Source organism: Microplitis demolitor, chromosome 4 (genome assembly GCF_026212275.2).
Source record: "Microplitis demolitor isolate Queensland-Clemson2020A chromosome 4, iyMicDemo2.1a, whole genome shotgun sequence".
In the NCBI taxonomy this organism is placed as follows: Eukaryota; Metazoa; Arthropoda; class Insecta; order Hymenoptera; family Braconidae; genus Microplitis; species Microplitis demolitor.
The window spans coordinates 9910904-9933415 of record NC_068548.1 but is presented as its reverse complement, the minus strand read 5'-3'; the positions used below and the strand labels follow the sequence as shown (position 1 = coordinate 9933415).

Sequence of the window (22512 nt, the reverse complement as noted above, 5' to 3'; positions counted from 1 at the left end):
CAAGTGAAAATTTTTTGCACCAAGAAATTCTTCTTTTCTGGGCAATAACTGATTTTCTTGATACCCTGATTGAGAAATCTAATTTGGAATTATTTGGGAAATCTGAATTATTTCATATTATATCAAATCATAAAATTATAATTCGAAATAATTCAAAATAATTTAAAATACTCGACTTCGAATCATTTTAAATTATGTTAAATTATGAAAATATAATTCGAAATAATTTAAAGTAATTTGAAATTCCCGACTTCGAATTAATTTAAATTATGAAATTATTATTTGAAATAATTCGAAATGATTCGAATCGTAGTATTCTACTTACTCAAATAATATAGAATTATCACGAATAATTTAAGTTTGGGAATCATTTTAAATTGAATTTAATAATAAAATAATGTCGCATATTCCTGGTTCTCCAGATAATTTAAAATTATTTGGAATAATTTAAGTTTGGAAATTATTTTGAATTGAATTACATGATAAAATAATGTCGCATGTTCCTGGTTCCCCAGATAATTAAAAATTATTTGGAATAATTTAAGTTTGGAAAACATTTTAAATTGAATTTAATAATAAAATAATGTCGTATATTCCTGGTTCCCCAAATAATTTAAAATTATTTCGAATAATTCTAATTTGGAAATCATTTTGAATTGAATTACATAATAAAATAATGTCGTATATTCCTGGTTCCCCAGATAATTTAAAATTATTTGGAATAATTTAAGTTTCGGAAATCATTTTAAATTGAATTTAATAATGAAATAATGTAATTTCTGGATCCTCTGGAAATCCGAAATGATTTCAACTTTTGAATCATTCTTAACTAAATCGAATGAGATAATAACATCGTATATTTCTGGATCCTTAGGTAATTTGGAACGATTTGAAATGATCTGAATTCTTGAGTCATTTCAGATTGAATTGAATGAAAAAATAATATTGCATGATGCTCAAATGATTTAAAATTATTTAATCACTCAAATTAGTTTATTTTAAATAGAATTATTAAATAAAAACAGGAAATCATACATGAACTTTTAAAATGTATTTTTATAGATTTATGGTTTCATCTATATATAAAGAATTCTCAGTCTAATCGTCTGCATCATCTTCTGAATCATCATGAGCCGAGGAGTTATAATATCTATCTCCGGCTGCATTCTCAAATTCTTCATTACCACTTTCTGAATCAGGATCATTATTAACTCCGTTGTTCTCTTTTTCTATTTCATTAATTGATCGTGGAATCGTAACTTGACTCTCAGCCTCATTGTTTTCTTTATCGTTTATATTGATCTTTTCCACTTTTTTTTCTTTAACAGCTTCTGGATCCGATCCTTTGTTTACACTGGCAATAAATCTTGATAAATAAGTGTATAATTTGTTAAATCCATCGTCTCGCTCTAGTGGCTCAAAAATTGCCATTTACGGTGATGTATCAAGTTAATACTTGTAAAAGTCTAAAGAAATCATGAATAAATTTATTAATAGATGCTAACGAGCGCATTCATAGAAATAAATTATAACGGAACTACATATTTTTAATATAATTATTGTTATTGCACAGTTGAAAATTTTGTGTTATTCTGTATAAAAATTCGAAGTTTAAATATTTTGAGTCATTTATTTGACACCATTAAGTGTAAACGTAACTAAAGTTGAATGTGTAATCTGATCTCATTAAGTTTTAAATTTGTATTATTGTTTGACAAAAGCATAATGTGTTAACTTAACACAAGAAATTGAGCGGACCGTTTGGGATATGTGATTTGCGATAAATTTAACACAATTTTTCCAACTGTGTACTAATATTGTCAAATTGCTAAAAATAATGAAACTAAAACAAAATAATAATAATAATAATAATTATAATAATAATAAATAGAGATCGAAAGATGTCGAGTCAAATAATTATTACAGTACAATGGCTTTAAAATGAAAATTATGAATTGGTTCGAAATTTTTAAACGCTTGTTCAAAAGGGGTTTAATCACACAAACTGTGTACCAAATTTAAAATCATATTATTCGAAATTTGTAAAGTTTTAACTACTTTAACTCAAAAACTTATATTTTTGTATACATATACAAATATTCTTGAAGGTGATCAGAAGACAGTCCTTCCCTGCTTAAAAAATCTCATAAGATCCGATAGCTTCTTATAAATTCTCATAGGAATTTTATGAGAATCAATGAGTTCTATGGGAAGCGGGAGTCCTCTTCTCATAGAACTTACTGAATTTTATGAGATTGTATAGGAGGTATTTAAAAAAATTATTTTCTCCTAGATTCTGATAAGGGATTCTTTATAAGAATCTATCGGAAAATACAAATGTTTATAAAAAATGAGTTTTTATAAGGTTGGATGGGATAAAATATTCACGGCATTTATAGGGATCTATAAGAAAATAATAAAATTTACGAAATTTCTGTTTTAATAAGAACGCATGAGAAAATGATCCTGTCATTAATAATTGAATTTTATGAGGAAATAATAAAATTCATCATATTCCCGTTTGTATGTTCAATGACTTGTTGTCTCATGTAAGTTACGGTATTTACGCATATAAACATATTAGTCTAGTCAACAAGTGCCTTTTTGACGAAAATCTGTCCTAGACCACCGAAAATTATGATTAAAGTCTGATTTGATTCGAAATGGCATCTATAAAAAAAAAAAATTAAAGTGGAAATTTGGGCCTGGCAAAAATTGTAAGTTATTAACAATTTAGTAAAAAAAAAAAAAAAAAAAAAAGTGGTTTGGTTTTTTACAAATAGTTCAACAACTATTTGAGGTATCCAAAATCTGTAAAAAGATCCTCAAAGAGCAGGAAATTTCCAAAAAAAGTCCTGACTCCCCGAACTGTACCAACAATATTTATAATTTTAATTTAGCGGTGAAAATGGGACTAAAAACGGGTAGCAGCGCATGCACGCGCGTTAATAGAATCAATAACATAATCGAAAAAAATTATTTTAACCGATTAAATATAAATATTAAGAAATAAAAAAAATTTGGTTCTTTCTCCACACATGGATTAATAATAATCCACCGAAAAAAAAATTTTACCTCAATTTTTCAATTAACTATGCTTTTGTTATTTAGTTCATTTTTACTCGCTCAAAGTTTATATAAAAACCCTGATTATTTCTAAACTAAGAATCCAGGATTTTGTTCACTTCATAGAGCTGTTCTTGAAAGGGTTTAGAAAAAATCGTCGTTGGAAAAATTAAAAAATTTCGATTTTTCACTTTTTTATTTACGATCTAAGGAATTGAAAAATTAAAAATGTAAATAAAGCAATCAAGGAATTTTATTTTTTTGATTATTTTGTTTTTTTATTGCTAAAAGCTACTTAACAATAATTTTAAAAAATTTTTACTGACATCGTTCAAATAATTATTATAAACAAATGCATTGTTAATAAGATTTAAAAAAATTTTTTTTTGGGAATAAGATGCTTGATGAAAATAATGATTTTTAAGAAAAAAATCGTCCCTTAAAAAAATTTTTTTATTGCTAAAAAGCCCATTTGCTAATTAACAATTTTTTTTTGTTGCTTAGTATTAATATTAATGAACTATTTTTTTTTTAATCATAATTTATCATGTTCTCTTGTTTTATAAAAAAATAATTTTTCATTTGTTTACAACATTTGTAAATAAATGAATTTTTACGCTATATTTTTTTCTAAATACTAAAAAAAAATACTAAAAACAACCATATGTTTTTTTTTTTATCGGAAAACATTTTAGGAATATTTGAATCGAATTTTATCTGTTTTTTCTTGTAATTTAATCAATTTAATAAAATTTAAAACTGACATTTTTCAAGATTATGAAAAAAGAAAAGAAAGAATTGAGCAACTTTCTTTAAAAAAATGCATTCAATGAATTTAAAACTATTAAAAAAAATAAAGAGAACATCATATTATCAAAATTTCAATAATAAATAAAAATAATATTTTTTAAGCTTAGTCTTGGCCATATATAGTACTGGATAGCTTTAAGTAAAAGAATAAATTTCGATTTCCAAATGCATGTGGTGGCCGAGCGGGCTAAAGCACTTGACTTGAACTGTTTTCAGAGCTTCAATCGAAGGGTCGTCAGTTCGAGTCCCATCACATGTTGGAAAATAATTAAAAATTTCTTCTTTACCGAAGTTGAAAAATAATATACAGTAGAATCTGGTTATAAGTTATATTTCTGTCTATACTCTTACTTACAGGAAAAAATGAAATTGACGTGAGAGTGAGTAGAGCGTCCGATGTAACTTATAACCAGAGTCTACTGTATAACTCTCAGTGGGTTAAAATGAGTTGTCAACTAGCAATTAAATTATTTTTTTAAACAAAAAAATAAATGATTTCGTTTTCTTATTCAATTCAACTGAAAATAATTTCAAAATTTAAATTACTTCAAATAATTTTTAATTATCTTAGGAAACAGAAATATATAATATTTCTCTCATTTTTTTATTATTATCTCATAGAACCCCATAAGTATGTCGCCTACGAATTAACGTAAAAATAATCAAACTATTTTCTCATTCATTCTTATACAGCGGTAAGACTGGTATAAACTTGTACCCATAGAATCTTATAAGAAATTGACGCATTGCAAATTATTATCTCATAGATTCCCATAAGAATGTCGCTTACGAATTCACGTGAAAAAATGAAACTATTTTCCCATTCATTCTTTTACAACAAGAAGAAACAAGACGTCTATATTTCCAATTGATTCTTTTACGAAATGTATAAATACGACGCATTCCTAATCATTCCGATAAAAATGTGAACATGTACAACAAATTTTATATAAGAATGAATGAGACATAAGTTGAAGGATTTGGTAAGTTTCTATCGGATTATGCTCGGGTTTGAATATTCTCATAGGTTCTAATATGGACTATCATTTTTCGATGGGACACTTTACCGATTCATTCTCATAAAAATTCTTTAGGTTTCCACTATATTAAATTGGTGTAATACCGTACGATGGACGGTGTGGCTCAATAAGTTATAGATGAAATTGAACGGAACATAGTATAGTGCCGGATAGCTCAACTGGTCGAGCACTCAGCGCGATACCGACATGGTCTGGGTTCGATTCCCAGTTCGGGCTATCTATATTTTTCTCAATTTATCTATAAATTGTCTTATTGAGAAGGTTCGCATGTTTTAGGTTTCCACTATATTAAATTTGTTAAAATTTTTTTATGAGAATCTATCGGATTTTTTAAGCAGGGTACTGAATTAATCGGTAATGTATGAATTTAATGATCCCCTGTAATTAATATTTTTAAATATTAGAAAAAAATTATGGAAAATTGTGTTTCTCTGCGCTTAACTGCGTATTTTGCAATTACAACATTTCGAAATTTTATATATATATATACATGTATACATGAGATTTAACACGCTTTGTCACTTGGATATCAGCCTAAATTTTTGACGGATCACAGTGGAACGCAGTAATTTTATTTTCTTCATAAATATCTTGATCAATAAAAATAAGCCAATTCAGTCGATAATATTAGTAGTAGTAGATGTTTGAAATTTGAGTCAATATCTGACGAAACTTCATACTTATCCTTAGGGCAATAATCCTAATTGAGGTAGAAAATGAATCAGTTTGGTAAAAAAATTTGAAAATAGTGGATGTTTTGCATTTTTGACATATTCAGAAAAATTTATTTTCGCTGATTTATAGGGATGTAACTTCCAATCCGAAAGTTGAAGTCTCTTTTCATATCTTGTATCTGCAAGCGTATTCAATTATCTTCAATTTTCACTATTCAAGTCAATGTTTTAACTAATTTTTCTTATAGAAAGATGGTTTTGAAATTTATTGTGAATATAACTAAATGAAATTTTACGCGCTTTCTTGTACATTTCGTATAAATCTTTTGTATTTGTTCTCATGGTAAATGTATAAGAGAATATTATGATTATCTTGTATAATTAGCAGCTAGTATATGTAGCAAGGTGCGTCATTTGAGAGCAACATTTTTTTTTGGAATGCTTGTGGAAAACATTTCTCACGTAAATAACACAAGAAAGGTACCTGAAGATCAAAGGTTTTTTACTTTTCATTTTGATTTACTTGATTTGATGATCCAGTAGATTTTTTACTTTTCGTTTTGATTTATTTTAGTTCTGCGAAAAACGTCCCGATTTTCATGTACGTCACAGGAAACTTTTTTTAAAAATTTTGTGAGTAATTGAACGCTGTAAAAAAAAGGTCTCATGTCATATTTCGATAAATTTATCCGTTTATAAGTATTTTTAAGTTTAAGTTTAAAATACGATGAATTTCGATACTTGACTTTTTCGACAAAACTATCAGACTTGTAACAAATAGTCATAGCACTTTTTTTAGATTATTTTATCACCTACAAATTATCCCTGAAAAATTTATCGAAATTCTGAAATGCTCTTCAATTACTTGCGTTTGAACATCAATTTAAAAAAAAAAATCCGTGTTCCGATTTTGATAAGTTTTGTAAAAATGTAAAATGTAAATTTTGTTACTTGAATTTTTTTTTATATTAATGATTATCAAATCATTGAAAAAATGCGTGAACTTATTCGAGAGATAATCGCAGACTGATAGTCTTCACTGTTGCTCTGAAGTATTTGACTGAACTTCGATAAAAATGTTTGTGTTATTCAACAGATATTTTTTAGCGAAAGTAAATGAAATTTCAAAAAACGAAAAACGATAACCTCAAAGCTTATTTACCTAATTGACTCATTTTCGAACTCATCTAAGTTAATCGTCCATATAATAAGTATACTGAGTTTCATTAGAATCGGTGTAGAATTGTGGACGCACTTGTTGGAGAACGGCGCGATATATCATATATATATATATATATATATATATATATATATATATATATATTAGGGTGGGCCAAAAAAAAAACTAATTTTTTTTTCTTTAGTTACCGTGAAAATATTGTTAAAGATGATGAAAAAAAAATCCGGTAAAGTTTGAGCTCTTAATATTAACATTAAGACGCGTTTTCATTTGTTTCTCTATTCGCACTCAACTGGATAAACGGTACTATCTCTGTTGCACTTGTACATTAAATAGGAACTTTGTCCAAGCTTTTCTCGTAAACAAATGAAAGTTATCAAAAAATTCAAGTGCACTTCGCTAGTTCGTAGAGTAAAGCATCGGGTCTGTGTCTTTATTTTGCGTTTAGAGCTTTTATTTCAGAGAAAAGCTGGGACAAAATTATCTGAAAACCGTTCTTAAGAGGTGACTCATCGGGTTTTTTGATTTTCCATTTAAATAACAAAGAAACAAATAATTTTTTAGTTTGGAATTTTTTACCTCGACAATGGCTCATTGTACGAATAAGCTCAGCATACATTTTCATAGGGAATTTAACGTTCTACAAAAAAGCTCTCCTATCATTTTTCGATAAATCCATCTGTTCAAAAGTTATTCGAGCTCGAAGTCAAGTTAAAGTAAATTTCGAGATCTTTTTACTTTTTCGGTGAAACTATTAGACTTATCGTAAAATGTCATACAATCGTTTTTGTAGACAATTTTATTTCCTACAAATTATCACTGATAAATTTTTTTAAACTCTGCATTCTCTTCTAGTTATTTCCACTTTAATGCCAAGCTCTTAAAAAAGTAGTGTTCTGATCGATTTCAAGAACTTGGCATTAAAATGGAAATAACTAGAAAACAATGTAGAATTTGAAAAAAATTTATCAATGATAATTTGTAGAAAATAAAATTATCTACAAAAAAAAGTCCATGACATTTTACGATAAGTCTAATAGTTTCACCGAAAAAGTAAAAAGATCTCGAAATTTACTCTAACTTGACTTCGAACTCGAATAACTTTTGAACAGATGGATTTATCGAAAAATAATAAGAAAGCTTTTTTGTAGAGTTTTTGTAGAGAAATTCCCTACGAAAATGTATGCTGGGATTATTCGTACAATGAGCCATTGCCGAGGTAAAAAATTCCAAACTAAAAAATTATTTTTTCCTTGTTATTTAAATGGGAAATCAAAAAACCCGATGAGCCACGTCTTAATATTAATATTAAGAGCTCAAACTATACCAGAATTTTTTTTTCATCATTTTTAACAATATTTTCACGGTAACTAAAGAAAAAAAATTAGTTCTTTTTTTTTGGCCCACCCTAATAAATAAATAAATATATATATATATATATATATACATATATATATATATATATATATATATATATATTAGGGTGACCCAAAAAAGCTGATTTATTTTTATTTTCGAGTCTCATATGAAAACGGATGCGATCGCGAGAGAAATATGTCATAAACCAAACTTTTCCACTGAAAAACTTAATTATCCCACAGGTGAGATGAGAAAAGCACAAGGGCTTCCACCTGTGCAAAAATCCGAAATAGGTTATATTAATAAAACAGAAGAAAAAGTAAGTAATTTAATATAATTATTGGCACCATAAACAAAATGCTTATTTATTAGTATTAAATTAATTCTTAAATGTAGGCAGCTCTAGAATTCAAAAGAATGCGTCAGTTGCCACATTAAACGTCAAAATTGTTAATTACTTTAAAAGATATGGGCGTTAAAAAGTTAAAAAAATAACGATTTAACTTGATTCTCCCGGATAATTTAGACCATAATTTATCAAGTAGTCCAAAAATCATACCAGCTCTTCTTTTTTGTTCTCTCTCCATCACCATATAATGTTATGCAATACGTTCTTTAGTTTAAATGAAATTATCAACACAAAAAATTGGGAAAAACAGGGTTTTTCAGCATTTTCCTCGGATATCAAATATATTAACGCTCTCATCTGATTCAAAACTGATTAAAATCCTTATTTCAATCGTTTACATTGATTCCTGCCTTAATACTATTATTTTGTTGAACATAATCGTGAATAAAAATTAAAAAGAACGCTTGTTCATTAATTATTTTCGATTCTTGAATTTCAAACTTTATCATAAAACGTAACTTGTTTGAGCTTGAAAACGGTGGAAAGTTTTGAGGCTGGTCTGCTGAGCTAAGATTTTTGCTGGTCTGCGTTGCCCAGATTTTTTTTTATTATAAATCAAGATAAATAGAAAATTTTTTTTATTTGCATATAAGTCGGTGTAATAAATGAAACTGATAATTTTCAGTGACACGTACAAAATTTTTATTTAATTTACTTGTTTTAGTAAACTAAGTATATTCGTATCAATAAAAATAATATTATTTTTATGGTATCAATTCATTGAATATTTATAATATATTTTCTTCATGTGATGTCAATTTTTAACTTTCCCTCCATTGTATCGCAACATCACATAACAAATAACACCGGCCTTTTTTTATTTTTCAACGTTATAAGTAAATATCCTTTACTACTTATATATGTAAAATAAGACGATGATAAAACAAACAATAAGAGAACAATATTTACAGGTGTACATTGGAAACGATCGATGGATGCCAAAAAACTTATTCGACGCAGCTATGTTAGAAAAAAAAAATGCTCTTTATTTGTAAACTCGGTAGCTATTTTTATTTTTGGTCTCGATAATTTAGTTACAAATACTATAACCGGAAATCACTCTCGAAGGAAACCTACAGACGGTAATCGACCAAAAAAATTAGATCAGCGTTCACTGCTTGTAATGAGAGGTATTTCCTTTTTTAAAGTAGTAATTTTTTTAAATGAATTGCTTTTTCCTCATATATTGAGTTTTTTAATTTATTTTTGTTGCCTCACACCATGAATTTTCATTGTTAGATATTCTTTTATCTGTACTTTGTAATTTATTTTATTTTATTCTTCAACCATCTCTCGTTATGCGGCCTGTTGTGCAGCCAAGTCAGAGGGACGGCTTATTTTAAAAGTAAACATAAATAAATAATTAAGGATCCTAGTTCAGACAAATATTCTGACTGAAAATTTCAAAATATTTCAATAAATACTAAAACTTTTTAATATTTTTTGTTTTCCATTTTTTAATTAAATAGTAGTTCTTGTTTGTAGTTTGTTTAAATCTGAAATATACAAAACAAATAAGACAAGTAAATATAATAAAAATAAATTCTTGTGTTTTGAAAGAAAAAAAAAAATTGTAAAAAAAAAAAAAAAAACTTTTTATTGAGTCAAGGTCATTGAAACCTAGTTTTGAAAAGGATGAATCGTCGAAACAGTGTAAGAAATTTTAAATCATTAAGACGCGTTTTCATTTGTTTCTCTATTCGCACTCAACTGAATAAACGGTACTATCTTGGTTGCACTTGTACAGTAAATGGGAACTTTGTCCAAGCTTTTCTCGTAAGCAAATGGAAGTTATCAAAAAATTGAAGTGCACTTCGCTAGTTCATAGAGTAAAGCATCGGGTCTGTGTCTTTATTTTACGTTTAAAGCTTTTATTGCATAGAAAAGTTTGGACAAAATTATCTAATAACTGTTCTTAAACATTTTTTTATTTAAAGATTTTAAAATAAAAGCTGTAAATTTATAAATATTTTGCCATAACGATCATTAATATTTTTCCATACAAATGCATATTTTTTTGTGGAGGATAATGAGAGGCTTATTTTGAGCTTCAGTTAAGCTCAATTACTCGATTTGCAAAAAAAGTGATAGCAAAAATGATTGATCTGAACAAGAGGTAGTAACCCTGCTTAAAAAATCCGATAGATTCTCATAAAAAAATTTTTATGAGAATGAATCGGTAAAGTGTCCCATCGAAAAATGATAGTTCATATTAGAACCTATGAGAATATTCAAACCCGCCCGATGAAAAAAGTTTTTGTCTAATCATATATAATTATGCATAATTATCTATATATAATTGGATCCAAAAATTGGCCAGGTCTAATTATATATAATCAGATCTATTTATACATGATCATGCATGAATGAATATAGTCATTTTTTAAATCTCATTTAGAATACCTTTAAATTATTAATTAAGTACCCTGTTTAGAAAATCTCATAGAATCCAATAAATTCTCATCCATTCCTATAGAGATTTTATAAGAATTAATGAGTTCTATGAGAAATGCTATAGTTAAGTATAGGATTTTTTAAGCAGGGTAATTTAATTAGGATTTGTTGTTTTCATCAATATAAATATCGATTAAATTTAATTAAAAAAAAAAAAAAATACTATTCGTTGACCACCACTTTACTACGAAGTCACCCATCCAATCAATGACCTACGCCGATGCTGCTTAACCTTAGTGATCGCTGGATTGTACTCTGATCCTCTAGTCTGTTATGAACTTACAATAAAGGAAAGTTTATGGCATTACTTAACTCAAATAAACAAGTCGATACATCATACGTTAATAATGCACCTAATAATGAATTTGATTTTGTACATAAATTACAATAGAATTCATTAGATACATATAATCAAATCTACTTATCTATTAACTTATTAATATTCGTATATAAATCGATATCGATTAATACTTTTAAATTGCTGCCGAAACCTTTGAACATTTTTTAAGTATTGGGGATTTAAGTTTATTTGATAGTTGACAAAATAAAAATTTAATAACATTTATATTTAAAAATTGTCATATTATGTAATACATACACATATATATATATATATATATATATATATATATATATATATAACTTTATATCAGTCATGTCTGATCAGATCCAATCATATATAAACTTATGCACGACCATACATGAATTTATATTAGCCATGTCTGATCAGATTTAATTATATATAGACTCATATATAATCAGATCTGATCAGATCTAATCATATATAGACTCATATATGGGCTAATAACAGCCAGGTATGATCAGATCTAGATATATATGGGGTCATATATAATTATATATAATTATATTTGACCCCATATATAATCATGCATGATTATATATAACTTCATATATGATTATATATAATCATATATGATTATATATATGAACATATATAATCATATATAATTAGACAAAAACTTTTTTCATCGGGCGAGCATAATCCGATAGAAACTTACCAAATCCTTCAACTTATGTCTCATTCATTCTTATATAAAATTTGTTGTACATGTTCACATTTTTATCGGAATGATTAGGAATGCGTCGTATTTATACATTTCGTAAAAGAATCAATTGGAAATATAGACGTCTTGTTTCTTCTTGTTGTAAAAGAATGAATGGGAAAATAGTTTCATTTTTTCACGTGAATTCGTAAGCGACATTCTTATGGGAATCTATGAGATAATAATTTGCAATGCGTCAATTTCTTATAAGATTCTATGGGTACAAGTTTATACCAGTCTTACCGCTGTATAAGAATGAATGAGAAAATAGTTTGATTATTTTTACGTTAATTCATAGGCGACATACTTATGAGGTTCTATGAGATAATAATAAAAAAATGAGAGAAATATTATATATTTCTGTTTCCTAAGATAATTAAAAATTATTTGAAGTAATTTAAATTTTGAAATTATTTTCAGTTGAATTGAATAAGAAAACGAAATCATTTATTTTTTTGTTTAAAAAAATAATTTAATTGCTAGTTGACAACTCATTTTAACCCACTGAGAGTTATACAGTAGACTCTGGTTATAAGTTACATCGGACGCTCTACTCACTCTCACGTCAATTTCATTTTTTCCTGTAAGTAAGAGTATAGACAGAAATATAACTTATAACCAGATTCTACTGTATATTATTTTTCAACTTCGGTAAAGAAGAAATTTTTAATTATTTTCCAACATGTTATGGGACTCGAACTGACGACCCTTCGATTGAAGCTCTGAAAACAGTTCAAGTCAAGTGCTTTAGCCCGCTCGGCCACCACATGCATTTGGAAATCGAAATTTATTCTTTTACTTAAAGCTATCCAGTACTATATATGGCCAAGACTAAGCTTAAAAAATATTATTTTTATTTATTATTGAAATTTTGATAATATGATGTTCTCTTTATTTTTTTTAATAGTTTTAAATTCATTGAATGCATTTTTTTAAAGAAAGTTGCTCAATTCTTTCTTTTCTTTTTTCATAATCTTGAAAAATGTCAGTTTTAAATTTTATTAAATTGATTAAATTACAAGAAAAAACAGATAAAATTCGATTCAAATATTCCTAAAATGTTTTCCGATAAAAAAAAAAACATATGGTTGTTTTTAGTATTTTTTTTTAGTATTTAGAAAAAAATATAGCGTAAAAATTCATTTATTTACAAATGTTGTAAACAAATGAAAAATTATTTTTTTATAAAACAAGAGAACATGATAAATTATGATTAAAAAAAAAATAGTTCATTAATATTAATACTAAGCAACAAAAAAAAATTGTTAATTAGCAAATGGGCTTTTTAGCAATAAAAAAATTTTTTTAAGGGACGATTTTTTTCTTAAAAATCATTATTTTCATCAAGCATCTTATTCCCAAAAAAAAATTTTTTAAATCTTATTAACAATGCATTTGTTTATAATAATTATTTGAACGATGTCAGTAAAAATTTTTTAAAATTATTGTTAAGTAGCTTTTAGCAATAAAAAAACAAAATAATCAAAAAAATAAAATTCCTTGATTGCTTTATTTACATTTTTAATTTTTCAATTCCTTAGATCGTAAATAAAAAAGTGAAAAATCGAAATTTTTTAATTTTTCCAACGACGATTTTTTCTAAACCCTTTCAAGAACAGCTCTATGAAGTGAACAAAATCCTGGATTCTTAGTTTAGAAATAATCAGGGTTTTTATATAAACTTTGAGCGAGTAAAAATGAACTAAATAACAAAAGCATAGTTAATTGAAAAATTGAGGTAAAATTTTTTTTTCGGTGGATTATTATTAATCCATGTGTGGAGAAAGAACCAAATTTTTTTTATTTCTTAATATTTATATTTAATCGGTTAAAATAATTTTTTTCGATTATGTTATTGATTCTATTAACGCGCGTGCATGCGCTGCTACCCGTTTTTAGTCCCATTTTCACCGCTAAATTAAAATTATAAATATTGTTGGTACAGTTCGGGGAGTCAGGACTTTTTTTGGAAATTTCCTGCTCTTTGAGGATCTTTTTACAGATTTTGGATACCTCAAATAGTTGTTGAACTATTTGTAAAAAACCAAACCACTTTTTTTTTTTTTTTTTTTTTTACTAAATTGTTAATAACTTACAATTTTTGCCAGGCCCAAATTTCCACTTTAATTTTTTTTTTTTATAGATGCCATTTCGAATCAAATCAGACTTTAATCATAATTTTCGGTGGTCTAGGACAGATTTTCGTCAAAAAGGCACTTGTTGACTAGACTAATATGTTTATATGCGTAAATACCGTAACTTACATGAGACAACAAGTCATTGAACATACAAACGGGAATATGATGAATTTTATTATTTCCTCATAAAATTCAATTATTAATGACAGGATCATTTTCTCATGCGTTCTTATTAAAACAGAAATTTTGTAAATTTTATTATTTTCTTATAGATCCCTATAAATGCCGTGAATATTTTATCCCATCCAACCTTATAAAAACTCATTTTTTATAAACATTTGTATTTTCCGATAGATTCTTATAAAGAATCCCTTATCAGAATCTAGGAGAAAATAATTTTTTTAAATACCTCCTATACAATCTCATAAAATTCAGTAAGTTCTATGAGAAGAGGACTCCCGCTTCCCATAGAACTCATTGATTCTCATAAAATTCCTATGAGAATTTATAAGAAGCTATCGGATCTTATGAGATTTTTTAAGCAGGGTAGTCTGGTCAATAACTTGAAGTTGTAATTTTTCATTTATAGACATAAGTTTTACAATCACGTTATTTTTTTTATTAATCTCATTATCCTTGGTTTCAATTTTTTCATTACTTCTTTTTAATTCATGTTTTAATAAATTAATATTCTTCTCGACAGCTGCTCATTTTTTTCTCCTTCTGACGATAACTAGACATCATTAAATGAATCAGTAAAAATCATATTTCTTATAATAAATCATTTGAAGAAAGGTCAATAAAATAATATCAAGTATCAAAAAAGTTTAGGGCTAGTTTTTCAAACTGGGTTTATTTTTAATGCAGGTACAAATTATCATTCCTAGTATATCTATATATTATTGATGTATAAATGTACTAGCAATATTAATTTGAACCCTGATAAAAATAAATCCAGATTGAAAAACTGGCCCTTGAAGAAAAAATTGAAAATATTTGATTTTACATGAATAAAAGAGATCGATAGGTTCAATAGCTACATAAAAACAATATGCGCATCTAAAGCCATGCTGAAATATGCGAAGGTTTTGATTGTTCGAAATGATGTGAGATAAAATGTAAAATTTCTCACATAAGCCAACAGGTGATCTTAAGTATATATTATGAATGTTATGGAAAAAGCCTTTTGTACACCATTAGAAAACAAAGAATTTTTTTTTATATTTAGCATATAATAATATATATCTACCGTTTGTGCACTCATTACATCCTGTGAATAAAAAGTTCTTACTTGTTTGTTACTCAGCGTTGAATAAATCTGTAATTTCTGTACTGTAAACATTAGACTGTCCCAAAAAAAATAAATATTTTTTTTTTTACCTCTTATGGGCTCAAAAGTTACTTGATATTATAAAAAAAATCCTCACTAAATTTCATCCAGATATCTTTAAAATTGAGTTATCACAAAGTGGGGTCCCCTTCCCATTTAAAATACACGCGAAAATTTTTCATTTTACCTTATCGTTATTAAGACTGCGAAAAAAAATTTTTTTTTTATTCCACCTAGTGTAATTTCGTAGGAAATTAAATTCTCTACAAAAGAGTGCCTATCAAAATTTGAAAAATAAATTTTTTCATAGGATAAAAATGAAAAATAATTTAAAAAAATTTAACACTGAGGAAACTAAATTTTTGTTGATCTTTGAAGCCCCGTAACTTTTTCCCTGTCGTATATCATACACTAGCACTTTTTTGTAGAGAATTTAATTTCCTACGAAATTACACTAGGTGAAATTAAAAAAAAAAAATTTTTTTCGTAGTCTTAATAACGAAAAAAGTAAAATGAAAAACTTTCGCGTGTATTTTAAATGAGAAAGGGGACCCCCCTTTGTGATAGCTCAATTTTAAAGATATCTGGCTGAAATTTAGTGAGGATTTTTTTTATAATATCAAGTAACTTTTGAGCCTATAAGAGGTTAAAAAAAATATTTGTTATTTTTGGGACACCCTGGTAAACATACGTTTTTAATAAAATGTAAGTATAATTTTTTTATATTCATACTTTTTTTTTCTTTATTAGTAGACCATGAGATGTCTTACAAATAAAAACCAGCTTAATGATTATCTTGGAAGCTATTCAACTATGACGTTACATTTACTTTAAATGGAAAGAATAAAAGATAAAAATTTGAATAGAATAATATTATATGAATTGAATTGTACATGAATTGATGTTGAATTTACATCATTATGATTTATTTAGCAAAATCAAAATATTATAGATTTAGATACAAGCCCTGAAAAAGATTTTATTTGTAAAACCTTAATTTACAAAAGTTATAAAAAAATTTGCTACTCACCAAGCCAGAAGTTTTTAACACATTATTAGTTACGATTCGAGGTTTCTTCTTAGGTGACAAAATTTCAAGTGACTAATAAATTTGGAAAAGAAGTAAATATGCTTACTGACTCATTTCTAATTTTGTTATAAAAAAAATTTTTAACTCACTGAACCAATAGTTTTCAACACTGTGTTAGATCCAGTTAAAGATTGGGTACTTAGTGTTTTTTTAGCCGAAGAAATATCAAGTGGCTTAAAAATAGAAGAATTAATTATAATCAAATGTATCCATACTTAAAAAATTTTTTTCTAGCCCAAACAAAATTTTCGTTTTCTGATCAAAATGCAAAAAATTTCTTAGGGCGAATAAAAATTTTCTTGGGGTGAGTAAAAATTTTTAACTTGAACTTACACATTGGGGTGTTAGTGGTGCCGAAGTATTTTGGACTTCTTTTATTTTTGATTTAAACGGTATTTCGTTATCGTTATCATCGGTTGCTCGTCGCTGAAAGAAAGCAGGTTAAGGAAACATTTTAAATTACATAAATTATTATTTGTTATGAAATTTAATATGAAATTACTTTAGTAGATGCTTTTCTCAATTCTGAAATTTAATTAATTAAACCTTTGTTTTCTTTCATTTCTTTTCCATTTTCTTTGTTACTTTTATTTGAAAATCCTTTTTTATTGTTTATTGGCTTGTTATTGTAGTTATAATCACTTATTTCTGAAGCGCTTTCAACTAGGTTATTAGGCGGAGCTGAAACTCTCCTGAAAAAAATTTCTTTTTCTACTGCTGATTTTGATTCTAAAAATTAAAAATGAAATTTTAAAATTAATGATTAAAATGTATCATGAGTATGGCAAAGCTATGCCGATGGGTTTGTAGTAGGAGAAACACTTTTTTTGGTACAATTTTATATATTTATAGACATTACCTTTAATCCCTAAAATAATGCATTGCTTCATCCGACCATCGTAATTAAGATTATACATTTTTCTCGGATTAAAATTTTGTGGGTTAAAATGTTTTAAATTCTTGACGGGGACTATAGCTTTATCCTTTTTATCAATAAGGATTCCAGCAAAACCTTTATATTTTTCTGAAAAAATGGAAATAAAAACATAACAAAACTAATAAATGATACTGAAATTAGCCGACGTCTTATAATTTTTGGATTTTATTTTAAACGATAAACTATAAAAAAAGAGAATATTTAAAAAAATTTCATCTATAGTTTTTTTCATTTTCTAAATGTACATATTTTTATTTTTACTTATTTGAAATTTATTTTTTGAATAAAAAAAACCGAATATTTTCAATTGTCTGATAACTTCAAGGTCATAACCAATAAAGATCATGTTAATAAATATTTTAAATAAAACACACTTCTACTAAATATAATACTTACCTGACATGCTTGCAGAATTCAATTATTAAAAGATCAAATTGTCAATCGAAATTTGATATCTAGCTAATAAAAATGCCCGTAAATAAAAATCGAAACGAAATAAATGACGCTGACTCGGTTACCTCGATGAGAAACTTTTGAATAGTCTAGAAGCGTGGATAGTAATTGTTGTTTAACGCATGACAAAGAAAATAAAGAGAACCTCTTCCCACTTCCTAGAACCTCTTATGAGACGACCATACATTATTTAGCTAATAAAATGATTGTGAATGAAACGGGAAACTATTCATCCTCGGAATGGTAATATAGGAACCTGACAATGTAAATGGGTTTTTTTTAAATATTGCGACTGTACATTAATATATTTACAAACATTCAAAACACCTGATTGAAAATAACAAAAAAATGTTTCACTTTTTACTATAACATCGGAAAAAAAATTTTACAAAAATTTCCTTAAAAATTTTTAAACTAGAAAATAATTATTTTTTCTTATCGTAAACTAGTTGGCACCAAAATTTAATATTTTTTAATAGTTGATATATCAAAAAATTGCTCTTGAAATGCTCTTTCAGAATCCGTAATTGCTCCAATTAAAAAATTAATATTTAATTAATTATGCGTTATTAAAAATCCAAAATTTAATTCCTAATTATCTCAGTAAATAAAATGTTTTTTGCTGTCAAACGATTGCTCCCTTGTTTTTCTATAGAGAATGATCGTTTTTTACCTTATTATTGTAATAATTAATTAATTAATTAAGAGAATTAATTACAAAAGCATAGGGGCAATTAAAGTATGACGTCACAATTGCGAAATGTCGCCAGCTGTCTACATGAGTATAGTAAATAAAGCCATGTCATCGACATGAGTATGCGCCCAGATAAACAATTTATTATGTACTACCTTTTTAATATAGTTTGAGGTTATTGTTAATTAATATCAAATTTATTACGTATAACTCTTTTTTTCTACCTAAGAATTGTATTGACTTTCAATTGCGAGTCATCCATTATAGTAAAGTTCGTATTGGGATTTATTTGGAACATTACTGCATTGTACGATTGCACAATTATTATTTTTTTTATTAATGGCTAAAAACAAGACCCAAAAAATAGGTTATTTGATGTGAAAGACAATTAGTCAGTAAAAAATTAAAAAATTAATTGACGATACAGGTATGTATATGTATTATTTTTTCAAACAAAATATAAATCTATTTTTATTAAGTGTAACCTTAATAATTTACAGGTGGATAGCTTTTTAACTCTTACACTCACACTGGCTTACGTGGAAAATTATAAGACATACAGTAAGTTATTATTTTCTTTAAGTGAAAAATTCGTAAAATTTATTCAACCAAAAATTGGGATGTAAAAACTCCAAGAAATTGTCTGAACGGCTGCTACTGAAAGCGATTTACCATGCCTTTACTAATTTGTTAAAACACATTTTATAAAAGAAATGAACAGGACCTTTTTTGTCAAGAATTTAAATTCCTACAAAATTGTTTCTATGATTTTTTCCTCTAATCTGCATATTTCATGAGATATATATAGTTTGTATGCATATAATATTTTTATCCAATAATACAAATCATAATTTAATAACTATAATCTTAATAATTTATAGTTGGATAGCTTCTCAGCTACTACACTTTATAGTTTACTTGCGATGACTGTTGAAATAAATTTACTGATTGGATAAATTAATGATAAGATAAATGAACTCAAAATTATTTCTATGTTATATTTCATATATTGAAATATGGAATAAAATTTTATCTTAATATATCAAAATAATTAAATTTAAAATTTAACAAATTATAAAATATTAATTTTCAGGGTATATCTGTATTACGTATACTGGACAATTTTATTGGATCGGGTGCATTTGTTATCTATGTTACGGTATACTTAAATATCTACTCACACCATAATACTGAGATATCAGATTTTTTTTAAATTTTGTAAGATTCAAAAAGTCGCGATGTCACGATTAATGGATATGAAAGATAAAATTTTATGTGGTCACTATAAAAAAAATATGATAATAAAATGTAATGTTAAAGCATAAGAAACTTTTATTCGGCATAAAAGCTATGTATGATTCAAAGCCATGTATTATCTACTTGAGTGAGATTATCACAACAAGATGACCGTGTTCACAACATTTATCACCAAAGAAAATTTGAATTGACAAAGATGTCAAGTGGATTTAATTGAATTGCAACTAAATCAGCTACTATGATATTATGTTAAATATTTATGGAGAAATTTTTACAATATACTTTACTACACTGGCATCATAAGCAGCTGAGTGTGTCCGACCGGTACGAAGTCGGTGAACATACTTAGTTGAGCCCAAGAATTAATCTGAATTATTTGATTACATTAAATATGATATTACATCTAGAACGAGAGCGATAAGTTGCTATTTTTATCAAAGATATACTCTGAATCTTTCCGATATATTATAAATTTAGTGGTAGGCGACGATTTTTTTTCACTTTGCTCAATGTTTGTATTTTTATGTATAAAGCCGATCGGCGTAGAAAATAAATAAATAAAATAATTATACTAAAATTGGTAATTTTATTATTTGTAGAAATCATTCTTTTTCACTTGTAATTATGTTGCTATAGTTCAACAAAGAGTTGATACTAAAATAAAACAAATAATCTCTCGAAATTTGATAAGAATGACCTGAATAAGAGAAAAAATGAAATTTTGCGTGACACAAATTTAAAAAAAGCAATAAAATAAGTTTTCGATTTTTTTTTCACATGCTTTTCAGTTAAAGATTATTGCAAAAAAAAATGAATTCTGCTACACTTATCTTTTGTATTATTAAAAATTCAAATAAGTAAATTTTTTTTATCATAAAGTATTTTCAAAATTAGTAGCCACTTTAAAAATGACGAATTTTCTAAGTTCTCGAAAAATATTCTTATTGTTATAAAAAAGCTTTGCCGTAAGGGGAAATACAATTAAAAATTTTAACCCTTCACAGTAAAATGACAATTTAAGCTATAAGTTCTATTAATTATTCAAAATTTTTTTATTCTTAAATGATAGATGTACGTTAACTTTAAATCATTGCAAATAATTATCTTTTTTCGAATTATTAAAATTTATAAGTAATACAAACTATATATATACATATATTTTTTTTTTTTTTCAATTAATATAAAATATTAGTTACATAATTATTATTCCTTATAAATTATGAGTTTATAAATCTTTATAAATTATAAGGATAAAATACTCCTAAAAAATCAGCTCTACTTGGACAGCACCGTTAAGTTATTGTTCATAAATTAATTTAAATATTAGCTGTTTGCCCCTCTCCTGTAAATGCCGCGAAATTTAGAGTGACATTTTGTAAAAAACAGTTGACGATTGCAATAATATAGTACGAGATTGATCAGTTTTTGTTAAGTATTGTGGTAGTTAGATATTTATGTAAATTTTATTAATTATTATGACTTTCTAGGCTGCGGTATCTCATCTTGAGATATTTAAGACCATTCAAAATTTTGAGATTTGTAATAATGATGGCAAATTAAAACCTAAAGCAGATCCCGTTTGGAAAGAAATTTGCTCGACCTGGAAGTGGTATTCTGGAGATTACCGTATGAAGCCTATCAATTTATATTTTTATATTTCAAAAGATAGAAATGCTATTTTTACTAGTTATGCGCGATTAAAAAATATAGTGGTGCCTGAAATTGAACAACGAGTTCCCATTGCTGAATTGCAACCATACAAGTCTGATAGTGATGAAAGTGATAGAAGTGATAATTTAAATCATAAAAAAGACCACGATTTTACAATGCATCATCAAAATGATAATCATCCTTGTAGGGATAAGTTATTATATTTTACAGTCAATTTTTCTCAAGAACAATGGACTTCATACAAACCTATTGAAAAAATTGACAAAAATACACAATCAAACCTCGCTCTACCAAATAATTGGACTCACATTTTAGCATAGTTAACATAGATTGAAACTAAATTGCCCTGTGCTTTTAGTTTCAAAAAGAATAAAGTATTTTACATTGACAGTAATGATGATGAGGACAGTACAAATAATGCATATAATTATATACTGAAAATAAGTGGTGTATGTGCTGATAAAAGTTGTCGGGCCGCAATTTATGGAGAATGTTTTTTCAGGAGTACTGATGATAAAGCTGCAATGAAACTATTTACCCTTAATACGAAAGAAATCCCGCATAAAAAAAAAGACATTTATCAAAAGAAAAAAGAACAATAGCGAAAAAAGATTTGAAAATTACTCCAAGTGCTATGCATAGAGAAGATTTAATTTTAAAATTTCAAGAGTTTGGCGATCAAATATCTCCTCTAATTCCATCTACAAAGACTTTAAACCAAGTCAATCTCGAGGGTGAAAATGAAGAGATGGGAATAACCTGCGATTTATGGCAAGATCTGACAAATTTAAAGTACGACGTAAAATTTTGTTCAACATTACGACAATTGGCTTACGATAAATTTTTCTCATTTTACTGGAGTCTCGAACAATTAGACGTTTACAAT

General features: G+C 26.6%; 2 long non-coding RNA genes across 7 annotated transcripts; one reads left to right on the top strand and one right to left on the bottom strand.

Moving 5' to 3' along the window:
* Window positions 1-961: 961 nt before the first annotated feature.
* LOC103576301 (uncharacterized) lies at window positions 962-18150 on the bottom strand. Of its 6 annotated transcripts, XR_008403489.1 has the most exons (8): window positions 17948-18150; window positions 17474-17638; window positions 17117-17343; window positions 16948-17040; window positions 16704-16787; window positions 16555-16626; window positions 15444-15512; window positions 962-1466 (listed from the first exon to the last, which is right to left on the bottom strand). It is a non-coding gene; the product is annotated as an uncharacterized LOC103576301 (long non-coding RNA). The 6 variants fall into 6 exon arrangements; XR_008403488.1 differs by having other exon boundaries at window positions 15444-16626; XR_008403487.1 differs by lacking the exon at window positions 962-1466 and adding an exon at window positions 13492-14927 and having other exon boundaries at window positions 15444-16626.
* A 687-nt stretch (window positions 18151-18837) lies between these two features.
* LOC103576303 (uncharacterized) lies at window positions 18838-20575 on the top strand. The gene is made up of 3 exons (XR_008403522.1): window positions 18838-19125; window positions 19199-19259; window positions 19792-20575. It is a non-coding gene; the product is annotated as an uncharacterized LOC103576303 (long non-coding RNA).
* The last annotated feature ends 1937 nt before the right edge of the window (window positions 20576-22512 follow it).